Source organism: Eupeodes corollae, chromosome 3 (assembly GCF_945859685.1).
Source record: "Eupeodes corollae chromosome 3, idEupCoro1.1, whole genome shotgun sequence".
Classification (NCBI taxonomy): domain Eukaryota; kingdom Metazoa; phylum Arthropoda; class Insecta; order Diptera; family Syrphidae; genus Eupeodes; species Eupeodes corollae.
The window spans coordinates 57,639,314-57,659,572 of record NC_079149.1 but is presented as its reverse complement, the minus strand read 5'-3'; positions in this window follow the sequence as shown (position 1 = coordinate 57,659,572).

The window sequence follows — 20,259 nt, the reverse complement described above, 5'->3', positions numbered from 1 at the left end:
AAAATAATTAGTTTTGGGTTCAGAATCTTTATTAACATGGATAAAATTCAGTAAGAAAATCGATTCACCGCTTCCTTCCATGAAATTGGTAAAATTTAACGAATATTCTACAAAAAGCCGGTAACATTTTATTGATCAGATTATTCTGTAAGTTCTTTTAATGACACCTTGGCTTATTACTAAGATACTCAGTTTAAGGTAGCCAGTACAATGGGAATAAGTTACTACTATTTGTCACATCCGTAGTACCCGTGGCATGATAGTTAGTGCGTTGGACTAACGCGTGGAGTTGGAGGAATACGTTGCAACGCACTCTTACAATTACAGTAAGATGCGTTGGCCTCGTTTCACCAACGCCTTAGCGAGAGAACTTCTTTCGAGTGACATAGCCCCACCAAACAACAGAAACCTGACAAATACAGAAATTGACCAACATTTACAACAGATGGACGAAACAATAAAACGAACGATGGAACGGACAATCCCAAAGTACAAAGAACGGGACCAAATGGACGCTTACAGAAACGCGACAATTGACGCACTACGTAGGCACAAGAGTGGCTTACTGACAAGACTCAAAAACTTGTACAGACGACTTACAGACCCACACGACTTGGAGGTTATCACACTGAAGTCGTCAGTAAAAAATGTCAATCTGTTGATTAAGGAGAACTACAGGCTATCAATTAACAAGTACTGGGACCTCAAGATCCGGTCAGTTAATTCGAGTGACCCTAGTATGTTCCCCAAAATCAACAAGATATTCAGGAAAAAAAACGATAATGACCTTCTGTGTCTTAAACTCCAAAGAACTGAAGAGAACAGAGACGTACTCAGGACAGCGCAAATAGATCCAGAGGAAGCCATCTTTGACGATGACTTTTATATATTTGAAGATCCGAAGGAAAAAGTGGAGGCGGTGGGAGCTGCTTTCCAGCAAGTGTACAAGGCGAATGTTAGTCGAAATGATATGACACAATGGCGATCTGAGAACCGCGGTTTCATGCGGTTCAATGACGATTCCTTGGCAAATGCCATAATCGCCGAGCAAACGGGACCAAGTCCCTTGTTAGTGACGAAGGTTGAGCTTCAGCTCATCTTTAATTCAATAAAGATACGTGCAAGAATTGGCGCAAGATGGTCATCGTTGATCTTCACGGGCAGCCATTAGCGAGCAAAAGTGTTGTGAAGTACCTCGGTATCTGGTTAGATCAGTATTTATATTTCGACAGACATTCGACAGGAGCCTTCGCTCTAACGAAACGGCTGTTTTTTAGCAGTCGGCTTGACCCCAGAGTGAAGGTAATTTGCTACATGGCCCTCATACGGCCAATGATCGTGTATGGTTGTCCTGTGTGGTTCAACGTTGCCCCTTCCAGATGGAGAAGTTTAGGGTGTTCGAGCGGCAGCGTTTACGACGCTGTACCGGCTTATATCGAACAGCCGAATCTTCTTATGTGCATTACTATTCCAACGAGGTCTTATACAACGGGGCTAGAATCAACAGAATTGACAATTTCGTGATAAAACTCGTTCGAGGTCACATTGCAAGAGCTATGTCTTCGACCAACAATTTAATTTTCATGGCGTTCTATCCGAACGACGAGTATTTTGAAAGTGCACGCTTGAGCGGGTTCATTCCACCAGAGGCATTCCTCTTTTTACACAAATGCGGTCTGATACAGGATAGATTGGCAGTTCCGTTAATCTACCACGTCAGACGAAGAACCGTGGATAGGCGACTCCTGTACAATCGGGACGTCATGGCACAAGGCGGAGCAGAGCTCCTTCGGTTCAGTAGGGCTGTGTCCGAACGGGACCGAACTGATAGGGTGAAGCAAGAGAACCAGTTTTGGTGGCTTCAATCGGCACTTGATATTGGGTAGTCGGGATGGGGTTTTAAGCCTTGGCCGGCTTACATACTTGTTTTATAGTTTTAGGGTTTAGTTTTAAGTAGAATAGGCATGGTGGCACAAAAAGAAGTAGAAAAAAAAAACAAGAAAAAAAAATACAAGAAAAAAAAATTTAAAAAAAAGAACATTAAAATAAAAAAAAAAAAAGAAAACATGGAATAAAAAAAAAAAAAAAAAAAAAGACAACAAAATATGAAAAACAAAAATGTTAGATAGTTAGATTTGCTGCTGTGGTTGTTCTAGTTTTAAGTAGTTTAAAGGTAGAATAGGTAGTTTAAGTTAGTTTTAAGTTTTATATTAAGGACCGTATTTTAAGTAGTTTTTAAGTAAAAAAAAAGGATCTTGATATTAGTTTTTTTTTTCAAAATTTTCTAATAAATACAGAAATAAATAAAATATAAATTGAAGTAAAATATATCTAAGGGCCGAAAGGCATTAGTTTTAATTGTTATAGTTTAACTTAGAGTGTCCGTATGGGACCATTAAGTTAGTTGTAAGTTATGGATAATTAGGCTAGTTTTATGAATTTTTGTCTAGCTTTAAGATAGGTTTAAGATTGAATAAATAAAAATGAATTTGAAAAAAAAAAAGTGCGTTGGACTGTCATGCAAGAGGTCTTGGGTTCGATCCCTGCCTATGCCTTCTAAAGTTTTTCACTGGTACTGCCTCTTGCGAGGAATTGACAAATTCTCCAGGAGTAATTCTTGTCATGAAAAGTGCCTTCTGAAATTAGGCGTTCGAAATCGGATTAAAACTGTAGGTCCCCTCCATCCCTGACAACAGTACTCGCACACAGGAATGGTTGAGAATTGTCAGTCACTAGACCCTAGTTCTCACACGAACTGTTGCGCCACCCAATTTATTTATTTGTCGCATCCAAGTAACTTTTTAATAAAATTAATTTTCATTGCATACAACGCAAACAACAAACAAAATTATCCTAGCTTCTATTATAGTTCACTAATGTCTTATTGAATATTGAAAGGACTTCGTGGTCCATGTACTGTGAATACAAAACGAATGATCTAGATACTATAGCGGATAGTTAAACAGATGGATATTATTTCAATTTTATTCATTCCGTATAATTTATTACATATTTTTATATCTCCAAAAAATTGTATATGCCTGAAGAATATTAAAAAAGGAAATTTTCAATATAATGTTGTGGTTGTACTTGCTTCATTTATAAAAAAAAATAAAGTGAGTTCTGATTTTCTTCTCCTGGCTAGGAGGCGAATTTAAAAATAGAAAACAACTCGTTTCATCCCGACTTTGACCTTGACCTATACTCGCATTATCCTGGCTGCTGCGTTTTGCTTTTTCGCCTCGTTTCCTTTTTTTATTTTTCATATAACAAAAGAAAAGTTTCCATTTTCTTTTTTTTTCGTTTGTGTTTTAGTTCTTTTTCATTGTCAAAGAAATGAACGCTGAGTTGAAATTGCATAAGGGTTGGCTTTATGGATGTATGAATAAAGTAGGTAGGATATTTCTGCCTTATTTTGTGCACAATAAAGGATCTTAGATGACATTCCAATAGATATGCTGGTATCTTCGAATAAAGCATATAAAGCATTTGTGTGAAAGAATTCTACGGAAAAAATATGGAAATAATGCAAACCTGAAAGCCTTTGACATACCAATTATTATTGTTTTGGAATTAAGCGAGAATTGAGTGAGTTTTGAACAGGAAGTGGCATTTGTCTTCTTATAATTAAAAAATGTGACGTTAAAAGGTTAAAGAAACTAAATTAAATCTTGTTGAATGTTTGCACATGATGTTAAGAATTTTCTTTTTAAAAATAATATAAAATGATCAAAATCGATTTTGTGTGAGTGTTACATGATGATTTGCTGCATCAACTAACAACAACTTCATACATTTTAACTCATCACCATAAATAAGGATGGAATAATTTCTTATGGTAGAAAATAATTCATTTATAAATAAAATAAATAAAATTGGACCTGAATGGCTTCCCTGAGGGACCCCAGAATTTACAACAAATTGATCCGAATACTCACTTTGAAATACAATACTATAGATATTATTTTTTAAATACGATGCGATCCAATTTAAGAGATATTATTTAGTTTTAGTGATAGTTTTTACCAATGGCGAAGGAAGATCGGGTGTTAATGGCACTATAATCGTGAAAGATTAGAGTTAGTGAAAGAATACAAATATCGAAGAGTCTGCTTTACTAAGAACTTGAGCATGGAAAAACTGACAAAATCGTTAAAGCGAAAACAGCTATAAACGTAGCTTAGAAACAATGCTTTAATAATAAGGAAATTACGCATAACAATAAATTCGAGTCTTTGAAGCTGTATCGGAATCAGTTATGTTTTATGCAGCGCAAGATTGGGGAGTTGGGAAATATGAACAAGTGGAAAAACTGCTCAGATTTTACATAGAACGGATTTCCCACCTTCCTTTGAGTACGCTAAAATACATAACCATGCTAATATAAATGTTTATCGCCTTCATTTACAAAAACACTCAAGCTGCAGGTCAAAGCTCTGGATATACCAAGTTAACGTGTCAATAAGAAAGTAGTTTTTCAAACAATCAAATCCCGAACTGGATAGAACTAGCCGAGTATGTGGATGTTGACCAAAACTATAGTTATCTTGACTCTTGGAAGCCAACTTTATCCCGCCTAATAGTTCGTCTTTATGAAGCCTCAAGAACACAATACACGGAGCAAGCCAAAAACTCACTGCACCGCATGAATTGTGGGACGATGTGCGATATTGAGAGAAATAAGAAGACTTATCCTAGGCAGTGACTTATTGTCAAATACTGAAATCATAAGCCTGCTACAGAAAATGGATGTCACAAAGTTACATGAATATTACAAAACCGCACTTAAATATAGACATCAAATTCTAAATGAAGTGTTTTAATCTTAAACAGCACTTTCTCTTTTTAATATATATTAAGCTGTGCTTTAAGTTGTCAATTAGGTAGACGGCAATGCCATGGTTAGGTAAGGTTAGGTTAGGTTGTAGTGGCTGTCCAAAATGGAAACGGACACACTTAGGCCAGTTTAATGGCCCATTGTGATACCACATGAATCTTGGGGCTTCCTCCTAAGCTCAATGGAACCAGCTTGAGTCCCTTACAAAACGTAAGAGGCTGATTATACTGATATAGTTAAGGTCGTTTAGATCGCTAGGTAATTCTTGCGTTTTCGAGCTAGAGCAGGGCATGTGCAGAGAAGATGAAGAAAAGTTTCTTCCTCTTCCTCGTCCGTTTTTTGTGGCTTGACACGTGGTGATGTTGCTCCCCCTGGTACCTGCCCTCCTCACAGCGTCTTGCATTAGCAGCAGTTTACAAGTAGGCCATTGGTATGACAGTACTTGCCAAACGTGGTAGGATGGGCTCTACTGTACCGTTCCTGGCAAGTTCATCTGAAATACAGTTACCTGGAATGTCTCTATGGCCCGGCACCAAGCAAAGGTGAATATTAAACTGTTGCTCCATCTCCATTAGAGATGATTGACAGTTATGGACTGTTATAGAGTTTGTAGAGACAGAGTCCAGAGATTTGATAGCGGCCTGGCTGTCGGAGAAAATACGGATATCAGATGTTGATATCACGTTTTCTCCCAAAAAGATCTGGAAGGCATAGAAATCTGGAAATTTCTGTCGAATTGTAGTTGGTGGATGTTATAGTCTGTGTGCTTTGGAATTGATTCTAAGTACCTTAGAATTACGGAGTGGCCAATGTTGTTGTTAGTCCACTGCGACGAAGCATTGAGCCGAATAGCAGAGCTTGCAGCTATTTGTTTGCTAAATATGTCAAGAGGTGTAAGGTAGAGCAAGGTGTCCAGTGCCTCAGACGGGGTCGTGCGAAGCGATCCGCTTATACATAGGCAGGCTGAACGTTGGACTTTATTTAGCTTATCCCTGTTTATACCTTTCTCTAAAGCAGTCCACCATACTACCACACCGTACGTTCAAATCGGTCTGATTACCGATGTGTATAGCCAATGCGTGATTCTGAGTTGTAAGCCCCATTTATTACCAATAGCTTTTTTGCAAGAAAAGAGAGCTACAGTAGCTTTTTTGACTCTTTCCTGTACGTTGCGTTTCCAATTTAATTTTGTGTCTAAGACAAGACCCAGGTATTTAGCCCCGTCTTAGAATTTTAATTAAATTCCTTTAATATAGTTAGGGTTGACAAATGAAATTTAGTATCTCCCAAAAAATAAGACCACATCACTTTTGTGTAGGTTAACACCCAGTCCACACCGAGCAGCCCAAAGTATTAGTCTGTCCAAGGCATTTTGTAAAAGTTTTTCTAGGATGTTAAGATACTTTCCTGAAACTGCTATAGCAACGTCGTCCGTCGTATCACTCTGAAACCCTCCGCATCCAGACTAGTTAGGATTTCATTTACCACCAGGTTCCAGAGGAGAGGGGATAGAACACTACCTTGCGGTGTCCCTCTACTAACGTGCGTACTAAAGTGTGTAACGCTGTTTCCACCGATTAACCTTTACAGTAGGCATGTTGAGACGAAGACAGAAGTCTTGTATCGATATTTGCCCTTAAACGGATATCAATCAATCGTTCCAAGGTCTTAAGAAGGAATGATGATAGACTTTAGGATTGACTTGGGAGCAGTTACCTGCTTTAGGTATAAAAACAACTTTAACTTCTCTCCATGCCGAGGGAACATGGACCAGGTAAAGACAGCTGGTAAAAATTGCCTCAAGGATTGGTGCAATTATATCAGAAGTCTTTTGTAATTCGGCTGGTATTATTCCATCTGGTCCTGCAGCTTTAAATGGTTTGAAGCTGTTGTTATCCTTTGTGATCACACCTTGTGCATATGTTGTATTTGAACTTGAACGTATAAAACTGTTGCAAGTTTCGGTAGGAGAACTACCAGGAAAGTGAGTGTCCAATAGTAAACACAGCGATTCATTACTTGAATTTGTCGAAAGTATTTTCCGTAACCTAGAGGCTTCAGAAGTTTCTTCTATCATGCCACAGAAGGATCGCCAAGAAGATCGCTGGGATTTCCTTAGTGCATTCTTGTAGATTCTTAGGGATACTTTGTAGGAGTCTTAATGAGAGGCTAGTCTTGCAGCTTTGGCCCGGTTGAAAAGCTTCCTGCATTCCTTTCCGAGCGAGTCAAGTTCTGAGGCCCACCATTGTGGTTTCGTCTTTCTTCTTATGTCTATAAGTGGACAAGCAATTTCTAGCGATCTGTTCATAGCTGAGGTAAGGTCATTGACTTTGTTGTTAAGTTCGTTAGTGTTAGAGGAAGGACTAGATAGTCCAGGTTCTAGTAAACTCTGTAATGAGTTCCTGTATGAAGCTAAGTCAGTTTTCCAATAGCTTCGAAAAGTCAATGGACTCGGGTTATCATCCACATTTATATTGAACTGGATATATCTATGGTCAGAGAACTAGTGTTCCTTGGATACTTTCCAGTCCAAGATCATATGGTGTATACTATCTGAGACAAGATTTATGTCTAAGACTTCTTGTCGAGTTTTAGTTTTGAAGGTTGGTTCATTTCCAACATTACTTACTAAGAGGTTAGTACCAAGAATATATTCAAAAAGAGACTTACCTCATAGCAATGCCATGCATCATATTAATTGTATTAACAAAATTATTGTTAAAAATGTATGTTTAAATAAAATCTAAATCTAATCTAAACTATTGGTATTATTATCTGTCTATTTGATGTCGATATCTTTGGAAGTTATTGATAAAAATAGGACAAAAAGTCGTATAGCTACCTATAAAAATAAATACGATAACTACTAATGTAAAATTATGAATCAAACCTACGTACATACATATGTCGTCTAAATATATATTTACTGAATTTTCACCTTGAAGTACGTAAATGAAAAGTATTGGCCACTATTGACTTTTCTTTAGAAAATCCATTTTGATTGCCTTTTTTTTAACGACTCGACAACGTGATCTCTCAGCCACTTATAAATTTTATGCAAGAAAAAAGAATTCAAGCATAAGCTATATTTGTGTTAAACCTTCACTTAAATCTGGATTAACATCTTCACAATGAAATATTGAATCTTGAGGTTATAAATTGAAAACCCATACTTGTTGTCTATAAACAGTATATGGTAGTAAAAAGTTTGAAAAGCAAAATGAGAATAAAAATAAAAAATGGAAATAGCAGCAGGAGTTTTGCGGAAAAAGATTGAAGATAGTTAAAAAACTTTCTCGAGAAACTGGACATAAAACTGATGGGCTTATAAATTTAATTTTTGTCCATCCTTCAAACCATTTCATCAGAATAAACTTTTTACACAAAGCAATAATTCTTTTATGACGTCGAATACATGCATTCGAGAATTTATGTATGTATGTTTTCTGTGTTACATTTCTTAAGTAAAAAGTTTCCAAAACAATTTCGGAAAAAATAACTTCACTTTCAACAGTTCTTGTTTACAACAACTAAGATGCATATCTCGCTAGCCTTCTACCTTACCTAGGTGCCTACCATATGCTGCGAAAAATTAATTATTAACTTCACGTGCATAGCTAAAAAGCAGCAAAGGAAACTTTTTCTTTTAATTAAAGTTATTAGGTATAGTGAAGAAACTACCGTATTGCATTACATCATGCATGGTGTGTATGGGTATGCATATATGAGTTAGAGCTTAAGAGAACTTCAAAAACCTTTTACTTTATGGTAAAAGGCTGAAAAACTTTATAATAAAAACAGCTATAGCAGCATCAAAAGGCTCTTTTACACACATAGAAAAAAGAAGTCATTATAAGGTAGGAATATGGTTCAAAATAAGGATGTTGATGACTTTAGTTTGGTCTAACACTTATATAAAAGAAATGCGGAACAAAGCTAAGTTTTCCTTGTATTTAGTTTAATTGAGCAAATTCATTATTCGTATTGCTTTGTTTTTTTTTTCTTTTTTGAGAGAACTTAAAAATGCACTTTTAATAAACACTTTCATTGCGAGTGACAACACTTTTAATTAATATTTTAATTAAAATACTTAAATACGTTTTTCTTTTTTAATTTCATTTACGAGAAATTCGGCCTTTTTAGATAGATCACTTTATAAGAACTAAATTCAAGAATATTAAATTTTTTAAGAATTGTAATCAAATAAGTTAAATTTTAAACTTCAAATTTTATCAACTATACAATTGATAATATTGACACCTTCAACTTCATACATATTTTTTTTTCAACCTTGTGCTAAATAAGAATTTTAAGACTCATTTATTTAAATTTGTTGGATACTAACGATAGTTAAATTAATTATTTTAAGCTGTATCTAGGATAGTAGAAATGACGATCTCAAGGCAACCTAGCCTGAGATCCAATTAGCGCTGTAGTGCGCCGTTTTGATACCAAAAACTCGTTTGACCTGTGATTGAAAGGGACAGATTTAAAGAGAAGCTTCATAGCGATTATGTTAGAGCCATTTTGTCGCATTGAGAAAAAAGATTAGGTCTCTAATCTTTGTCTCAGATAGCTCATCAAGTTCTTGAAAGAATGCTTTTCCAAAGTATTTCATTCTAGTGTTTGCCAAAGCAGGACATTTGCAGAGGAAATGGATTATCGTTTCCATTTCTCTTTGGTCACTACAACTACGGCAAAAGGTGTTGTAGGAGATACCCAACTTTTCCGCATGAACTCCTATATTTGATTCAGTTTGGTAGATAAAAAAGATTTTACCCTTCATAGCACCAAAACGGACAGATCAGGGTGACACCGAGGTTAATATTCAGGCTCGCAAGCTCATCGCGACATTGCTGGACTAATTTAGATGAGGATATGGCCGAGTTATTGGCTTTGACAGCTGCCTGACTGTCTGTAAAGATAGCCATATTTCGGTTTTGGTTTGGGTTTTGTTTAAGTATCTTACATGCCTCCCTTATTGCCAGCAGTTCAGCCTGAAAAACGCTAGCAAAGTCAGGAAGCCTAAAGGATTTCGCTACATTTAGGGACTCAGAAAAGATCCCAGAACCAACTCTTTAATTCATCTTTGAGATGTCAGTAAAGATGGTTGTTTCGAATCCTATCGACACGATGTCATCCTCCCAATCTTCTCTGGATGGGAAAATCACCTTAAAACCCTTACTAAGGCTCAAAGTAGGAGTGCAGTAGTCAGTGTCTACCGAGATAATATCTGAGGGAATCAATTTCGTTGTGTTGCTGTGACCATAAGGTTTTGACAACCAGCTGGTTGGTTACTTCAGCCTAATAGTGCTGCAGGAAACTATGTATTTAATAAAAAGTTCGATTGGTAGAAGATCCAAAATAACGTTTAAGGCGTCTTTTGGGCTAGTACGCATGGCCTCTGTGGTGCCCACGCAAGCTGTTCTCTGAACTTTCTTTAGCTTATCAATATTATATATTTTAAGCTATTAAAAAATATAGTTTAAATTTATGCATGTAAGGTTATATTTATAGACCCTATGCAATATTAAAATTTATTAAAAAACATTAAAATAAATTGATCGAGGGGGCGAATTGCACCATGGATTGATCTACTTATTATATGACACAATATTGTTTATGTAGTCTTATACTTGCATGGCTTAAACTGAAATTTAACTGACTTAGAACTGATCCATAAAACAAAACTGAAAATACTTTCTATGATGGTGAGTGTTGCAAGTTTTATTAGAGCCAGTCTTTGAAAGCAAGGAGGAAGGGTATGTTAATGAAATGTGTATGACCATGAATGAAAATGAAGGCAAAAACCTTCTCTGAATTGTTTCAAGTCTTGTTATATGAATGGAGTAGTAAGGTGATCATATTACACAACAATATTAAAGTATAAGTCTAACAAATGGCACAAAGAGAAGCTTTAGAAATATACGTAAAGATCACTGAAATAGGGAACGAATCTCAATACAGATCCTAGGATCCTATAAGTTTTCTTAACTATGTAGTTTAAATGCTCATTAAAACTTATCTTGGGGTCATGAATAACCTATAATTTAGAAAAAACTGAGACTTTACTTAAATGACATGCATGAAACGTATAATTAAAAAAAAAACAGAACTTTTTTATCTGTAAGCCTTATGCTTTTACACCTAACAACATTTCAAACGAGACGATTTTTACTGCACTATTCCCTAAATACTAACAAGTCTTCTTGAAAAATAAAATTGTCAGAAATAGATTTATTTAAAAGCTTTGTTACATCAGCATAAATAAGAATGAAATAATTTTTTATGATAGAGACAGAGTCATTTATAAATATATTAAATAAAATTGGACCTAAATGGCTTCCCTGAGGGACGCCAGAATTTACAACAAATTCAACCAAATGTTTACTATGAAATACAATACTATACATTCTATTTTAAAAATATGATAGGACCCAATTTAAAAAGTCGATTCCCATTCGTTTTGAGTGTCTGCATATCGAAATTAAAGGGAAATAAATCCGAGCTAAAGAATGTCACACTGGTGCAATTCAGCTAAAAAGAGTAAAACTGAGCATTTTTAAAACAACATGCATTGTGTTTTAAAAGAACGAAATTACTGTGCAACTATGCAACTAAATGTTTCAGTTTATTGACATTAGACTACACTTATCATTCTGAGATCTGGTTAAGAGCTTTTAATGATACTTGTTCAATAATGATGAAAACAAAAATTAGTTTCGGACAGATACGGGCTTTCTATATTAGATACTGCTAGATTAGAAGAGGATTTTAACTCCTTGCATCGGCGGTGAAAAATTATCCGTCGGATACAAAGGGTGGAAAATCCTCCGAGGGTCATCACCATCAACGACCCTCCCCCTCTAAAGGGATCACTCTCCCCAACACATGGACAATTCGGGTCTCCATTTTTTTTTAATTTCATTATGATATGGCATGAAGTCGTAACCCCGTCTAGGGCTGCGGTAGCAAGAACCCCCCCATCGGCGAGCTAGTTCGTGCGAATGCAAGCATGCCAAGCTGCCGTGGCCTGGACACCCTCTCCTTTCTGCTGCCAGGATCAGCCCCGGGAGCCTGTAGCCCGAGGTTGTAATGGTAGTAAGGAAAGGAGAGGTTTACACCCAAGTGAGTTCGTTACAAAATATGTAAGTGTGTTCGCCTACATCAAATCATTTTACTAAAGTGAAATAAATTGTACAGTCTCAATATTAACTCTACATAGAGATGACTATGCTTTCTAACGGTTCGTGCATACGTAAAATGTGTTTGAAATTCAACGATTGCTATTTACGAGTATATCCTCCAATACCATCCAATTGATAATCATCATTATACCGAAGAAGTATGCAGTAGACTCCTTTGGACACCTGCGGATACTCATGGTCTAAAATTTGACACTCATTTTCATTCATTAAATCGGATCTATTTATAAGAGTTTTTTTCCATCAAAGACGACAATTTTTAGGTTAGATTTCAACTACTTCAAGGACCCATTCAGTGAATACATTTAGTTGTAATTTTTTTGCAAGTTAGACTCTCTTTGGCGCCAAGTTGTGCTCTGCAAAAGACCGAGTTCAAGTAAGTACGCGAAATCGACATTTAAGGATAAGTAAGAAAGATTTTAGCTTAACTAAAATTCACACAAACTTGTCCACTAGTTCCCGAGTAGATCATACATTCTTGGTAGGACGATTAAATGAGTACCGTAAAAAGGCAAACATCTTGAAATATTACGCCAGCGTAACACCCATTTTGTTAAAGCAAATTTTATCATTAGTTGGTGAACGCATCCAAAGTGATTAAAAAAAAACAGACCAAATAAAATGACAGCTAACATGACATATGTAGCTTCAACAATATGGCCGCTATCAACTGTCAACGTTCGAAAACCAATATTGGATGTCAGCTTAATTTTATGTTTTTTTATTTTATATTCTTATACAACCGTTTAAAATCGGAGGCAATTGGTTATAAATATAAAATTTGTGATGATTAAAGCTAAATGCTTATAAACTTCATAGCTGCTCTGATGATTACCTATTACAAAAAAAAAAGAAGTAAAAACAAGAGTAGTAGGTATCATAATAAATAATGCAATTTTGCATAAAGTTAAATAAAGAACAAAATACACCATCACTATAATATGTACAGTATATGCCATCACACCGCACCGCATCCCCTGGCCATAATAATCTGTTTCATTAAGTTCATTATAGTGAAGCCAGCCAAATGGGACACACCTTCTGTTGCTGACACAGTATGGTGTGATTCTGTCCCACAACAATTACCACAATTATTAAGGAAAAAAAAATCACTTTGGCAGTGCCATTAAAACACCATAATAAATTTTGCGACACAAGAGTATGAAGGACACACACAAGTAGCTAGGTAGGTATGTATAATTTTTATATGTATGTATATTCGTATATAGTTACATTTATATCCTGAAGCTGGAAAAATAAAGGAATAAGCTTAAATGATAAAATATATACAGTATACACATCCATTTACATTTATATGTCCATGGTACTTTTACTTGTGCCCTGAAGGACAGTGGGTAGGTCTAGCTCTGGAGTATAGGTATTGCTAACCGCAGCAACATCAAATGTATTATTCACGGCCAGCAAGGCTCGCTCGGGGTTTAATAATTCAATTATTATTCTTTGTTTTCCAGGCATAAAACTAGAGCAGAGATTTTGAGATTAAATTATGATTCAGCAACACCAAAAGTCCTAAAACAATGTAAAAGAAGTGTTTGGAAGGGGGGGGGGGGTGTTGTTATAGAAAAAAATAGAGACAAAAAAGAATGGAAAATAAATTCAATTTCATGCGACACCCATGAAGCCATTTAAGGGAATGAGGCAGACCGTTATTCATGGACTGATTTCTATACACATGATGGCATCATGGAAGCAGTAAAAGCGCCATGTTGTGTATTTTGTCAGCCATTTTAAGATTTCAAAAAAAGAAAAAAACACAACAAAAAAATATGCTAATGTTGAAAAATTGTATTCAAAGTCATTTAGTTTCGGAAGGACTCCTAGGGCATTGTCTCCATCACACCAATACAAAAACAACACTACTTATGCTGATGCTCTTAGAATTTTCTGCTTTATAACACCATCACTCCTACTGCCGCCACCGCGCCGCCACCGTCTTGTCGGTGGGTCCCATCGACGACGACCGGATGTTGTTCCTTTAAGGAAAGTTATTTTATAGTCATAAGTATGGTACTGTTGGATTTGGGGGAGGGGGTTTGCTGGTGTAAAGGCTCAACGCAAAATAGGCTCAGCTATGTCAAGCTAACCGCCAACTACAAACCACTTTTGTTATGGTTCATTTTCAAGGACCTACTAGTAGGCTGTCGAAACACGTCTTCTTCTCACAAGGGGCATAATGTTTAAGACATAAAATTTCTTTATAGGATAAGCTTTTGCTCCTCAAGCTACCAACTACCAGCCACCACCCTCTTTTTTGGCGCAGATATATTGTTATCTGGTGTTGTAGTCGTTTTGATATATCAAAAGGACTACAAACAAAACAAAGGAAGTTATAGAAAGAACAACAACGACAAAAAAAAACTACTACACCCAGAACAGACCCTCTTAACTCCATGAGGTTGGTGGTTTTTGTTTTATAAGTGTACACCACAGCAGCAATGATAAAAATGACTTTGACATTGGGAGGGGCATTGTGGGCTGGTTTGAGCTGGCCTAGGCGTGGGCCTGATGGGCAACATAGAATGGGAAAAGGAAGCTCAAGTGTACTTGAAGCTTTCAATTCCTTAAGGACAAATTATGTTTTATTTGCTTCCTTTCTTCTATATAATATTTTCGGTTCCTTGCGTTGATTTTCTGACAGTTCAGGAGAGCATAGCAGCATAGTATATCCTTGTTAATGTACTAAGACTATAAGACCATATAACTATGCCTATATCTATTGTATTTTTGAACGCGATAATTAACTAGAATTACTTAGAACGAGAGAAAATTTGGAACCTTTTGCTTTTGGGAATTTAAATATATGTATATTTTCACTTAGTATGCGCTGTTGCGGGCACTAAACTCCCCAATTTGAGTGTACATAAGAGATAATAGTATATTTTGGGAAATAAAATGGGCCATTTTTGGAGTCGTTCTTTTGTTAAAAAGAAATTTTTACTTGAAATTTCCTTTGTCTTGTTTTTTGACGTTCTTTTTGTTATGCTTTTTTCTCTCTCATTCTTAAACCATTTAATTTCTGTCAAGAATGAAAATGGCTTTAGTGATGAAATGAGAACTATAACTATTATATAATTCAAAGAATAGGGTGTTAAAAATAATAACTAAGGAAAATAATGTGGCACACAAAAGCTGAAATGTGGGCTTATGCTCGTTAATCGTAGGTTAGGTTAAGCTAGGTTAGGTTATATTGAAGTGGCTGCCAACGGCATAATAGACACTTATGAAATAAAGAACATAAGTTGGTAAATTGTGTTATCAAAAGATTCAAGAGATTGCTTTTATCCTCATTGAACTACTTTGAGATCCTTATGAAGAGTATATACTTAAGAGATACATTTACAAAACGTGCGTACCAGATAACTAGGAGTTTTTTTTTTTTGGTAGTTAAAATTAGAAACGTTAAGAAATCAGTCTTTAATTTGTTCGTTTGAATTTAATATCAATTAAAGATCAAAAATATTTCCGAGGCCACAAAAGGAAAAATAATTTAAGTCAAATAATGTCGAAATTGAGTTAGTTATTAAAAAAGAGGTGTATAATTCTAATATTCAAACAAAAGTCGTGCTTTAATTGATGTTAGACTATGTCATTGTAAAGAGCTATTTAAAATTAAGGAGCATAACAATGAGAATCGAAGTCTGCTACCAAACCTCTTCATGAAATTTTCCATAATCACTTTATGTCGTAGAAAACTTCAAGAATTCCGTTTTTAAGGACCTTAATTTATTGTGGAGCATTGGTTAAGAACATACTTTTCAAGTAGTCCTGAATAAAAAACTATCAAAGTGTTAAATCGTAACATTTCCAGAAATAAAAAGGGAAACGGAAGTATTTTTTTTCTACATGTAAGTCGCTAAGCGTAAACGATCGTCTTGTTGGACATAAGTATTCTTAACATCAAAAACTTCCAATTCTGCATAACCTTTTTACTGTAGAAAATCCACTATCTCAACCCAAAAACCTCTTCAAACAGTGACATATTGAGGATGCAAAGGCATTTCAACAATCATTCTCGAATTTTATAAGCTCAAAGTGAATGATTTTTCAGTGAAAATCCTGATCATTTTGATGTAAAGGGTGTCCCAAAATTAACGCAAGATTCTAATTAAATAGAAAACGCTGTTTTTAGTCTTTTGATAGTTATATTTTTATTGACTCGTAAAGTACATAGGATAGGGTTATGTATGGAATAACACATCGGACAAATGGCCTCCACGGCTTTGCATGCACATGCGCACTCTTTTTTTGAAATTTTCCATGACCATTCTGCATAAACGTGGCTGAATTTCGTTGATGCAGCGTTGAATCTCCTCCTTTAATGCACAGGTGGTTGTGGGCTTGTTGACATAGACTTGTGATTTCAAATAACCCCATAAAAAGAAGTCTAATGGTGTTAAATCACACGATCTAGGAGGCCAATTTTGATCACCGAAACGAGAGAGTACACGACCTGGAAATGTCTCATGCAGTAATTGAATTGTTTCACGGGCTGTATGACATGTGGCACCGTTTTGTTGAAACCACATATTGGACACATCAATATCATCCAATTTTGGCAGAAAGAACTGTGTAATCATGTCGCGGTATCGAGCACCAGTAACAGTCACTGCTTGACCAGCATCATTTTCAAAAAAATATGGCCCAATTATGCCTCCAGCCCAAAATCCACACCATACAGTCACACGTTGTGGATGCATTTGTTTTTCGACAATCACATGTGGGTTCTCCGAACCCCAAAGGCGGCAATTTTGGCGATTGACAAAGCCATCTAAATGAAAATGTGCTTCATCGCTTAGGATGATTTTGCTCGAAAAATCAGGGTCCATTTGTTGATGTTCAATAATCCATTCAACGAACTCTCTTCTCTGTCCATGGTCATAAGGCTTCAATTGTTGTGTTAATTGAGTTTTGTAAGCATGAAGACACAGATCTTTGGTGAGTATACGCTGTAGAAAGGTTCTTGAAATTTGCAATTCCTGTCCACGACGTAGAATTAAGGTTCCTGGATTGTCAGCAACACTCTCATGCACTGCTTCGACATTCACATTTGAACGGCTTGTTTTTGGACGACCAGTGTGTTTGGCGTCTCCAACGGATCCAGTCTCCATACATTTTTCAATTAATCTCTTCACAGTTGACGAAGTTAAAACACTATTCCGACCATATTTTGTTATTTTTGAAATATATTCGTTGTTCTATCGTGTAAGGCTCCATTTTTAATAACCCTATACTGTTAGCTGTCAAATAGCTTTTTTCAGGGTTGCCAACACTTCACTGCACAAATGGCAGCATATTCAAATCTTGCGTTAATTTTGGGACACCCTTTATTTCAAGGACCCAATCAGCTGAGATATGACGGCTGTGTTGGTCGACCGATTTGAGTTCTTGCGTTAACTGAACTGTTAAAGAATTTAAAACCTAGTCTTTGTGCAAAATAAGGTGTAATGTGATTTTCGAAATGCCTTATTCCAAAGATCGACAAGAAATCAAAGCACACGGTTTCGATTTTACACATCACTAACTTGACCCAAAATTTCAAATTTGTCTACCAATTTCGCTTTTGCAAGCTGAGAATGTCTTTGAATTTAAGTAATAATATACTTTTAACTTATCAAATGTAAAAAACTCTTTCAAATTTTGATTTTTTTTTGTGTGCAATAGGTAAGTATTCTTTTTTGGATTTTGATTTTATAAATTGTTTTCTTTTGTATCCAACAAATCTTGTTAAATTATCTAAAATATCCTTTTATATTTAAAACTCTTTTTGCTCAATACACATTCAAACATATTTCGTGTTTTTCCTCAACTTCGAAAAAAAAATTAAATTAGTTTCATCAAAAGGAAAATATTCTAAATTTCTATATCATTTGATGCGTAAAACTATAAAGCGTTATAGAATTTGTTTTTTGTTTTCTTTTTAAATTACTAAGATACTATTTTGTATATAATAACAATAAATATAAAATTTTATCATACTTGAAATGATAATTTAAAGAAAGTAGCTCTATACGAATAGTATCTATCCATATTCTTTTACATAATACAAAAAGGAAGAACTATAATATCTAAGAAATAACAAAAGAATGACCTTTTGGCGTTTGATGTTGATTAAGCGACTTTTCCTTGAGTTGACTTTTGACTTTTCAAGCAAAATAAATAGCACGCATCCAGAGATAACACCATGGTGATGACATAATTTCCGTTTTTTGCAGACGCGGATAGAGTTTATAAAATAAAATGTTCTGAGAATTTAATTTTGTATTTTTCTTGCTATTTTTTCTTTATAAGTCTATTCACAATTTTCATTTCCGAGCGTCTGTCCGTCAGTCAAAGAAATCCTAATGCTATATAATTCAGTGACAAAAAAAATTAATAGAGAAAACTTTAAAAAGTTAAGAATACAACAAGAAAGTTTGTTAACATAATATTTTTCAAATTAAGGTTTTTGTTTGAGCATCAAGCGATTTTTGCTTAAGTGTTGAGAGCAGAAGAAATGAATATGAAAGCAATGAGTTTCACAATATTTTTACACAGGATCTTAAATCTACAGCTTAAAATTTTGAAAGAAAATATACAAAATAACACATTTTAATATTTGCTTCGAATCTGAAATTTGATAAGCTTTTGTTTTTTGATAATTTATTTTAAAAAGTCTCAAAACTATTTTCCAAGAATGTATGTTATTAACTTCCCATAGGAAGTTATTGTAATTTGTCCAATTTGGCAAATTGAAAATTTTGACATTTCTCGACGTTTCGAGGTCCCTAGAGTCGAAATAAAAGATTTTTAGGAGGATGTCTGTGCGTGTGAACGTACGTTCGTACGTCGGTACGTTCGCGTTTTCGTCGTCCATAGCTCAAGAACCAGAAGAGATATCGATTTCAAATAAATTTTGTTATACAGATAATAAGGCAGAAAATGCAGAAGGAGCTAACAAGAAAATTGCGTGGTGGTTTTCTTACCATAGCAGTTTAAAAAAAAAACGTGAAAATTTTGGTTAACCCTTAATATCTTACGAACCAAAAACGCTAGAGACTTGAATTAAATTGTATGTAATATATTGTAACGTGATATCAAAGAAGTATATTTTTTGAAAAAAAACCATTTAACGGTTTTTTTTATAAATCAAAATAACTGAAAAAAAAATGTGTCACTCCAAAATTTTACGACTCAAATATGATTTCATCTTCAAAACAATTTTGTGCAACGAAGAATAATGTTTTTGATATCTGATAAAATTTTAAGAAAAATCGAATTGACCGTTTTTTCATACAAAATAAAAATCTAAAAGAAAACATTACTCAAAGTCAATAAAAATTGAATATCGATACAAATATCTTTTCAAAAACTTGAAATTTAGGCTTTAAACTAATTTTATCTTATAAAAAATATTGTTTTCAACATTCTGCAAAATGTTGAGAAAAATCGAATTGACAATTTTTTTACAAAAAATAAAAACCTTAAAAAAATTAATAAAAATCGGTAAAAATTTATTTTCGACTCAAATATCTTTTTAAAACTTTGAGATATTGGTTTTTATTTAGTTTCTTTCTTTAAAATATATTGTTGTTAACATTCGATAAAATTTTGAGAAAAATCGAATTGACAGTTTTTTTACAAAAAATAAAAACCTAAAAAAAATTATAAAAGTTGGTAAAAATTGATTTTCGACTCAAATATATTTTCAAAAAATTTAAATATTGGCTTCAAACTAATTTTATCTTATAAGAAATATTGTTTTCAACATTCGGTAAAATTTTGAAAAAAATCGAATTGGAAGTTTTTTTTTACAAAAATTAAAACTCTTAAAAAAAAACAGTACTAAAACTTGGTAAAAATATAGTTTCGAATCAAATAGCTTTTCAAAAATTAAAAATATTGGCTTCAAACTTATTTTATTTCACAGAAAATATTGTTTTCAATGTTCAGTAATTTTTATATAAGAATCCAACACTCCGTTTTTTCATAAAAAAATAAAATCTACAAAAAATAGTACGCAAATTTGAAAAAAATTGATACGAGTACATATAGACAATTTTTAACCAAAACAAATAGACAGACGGGATTTGACGTTATCAGTGTGGGTCGCATCCCAGCCTCTTTTTTTTATTGTGGGTGGCGCAACAGTTCGTTGATTCTTGTGTGCGAGTAATGTTGTCAGGAACTGAGGGGACCTACAGTTTATATGCCGAATCC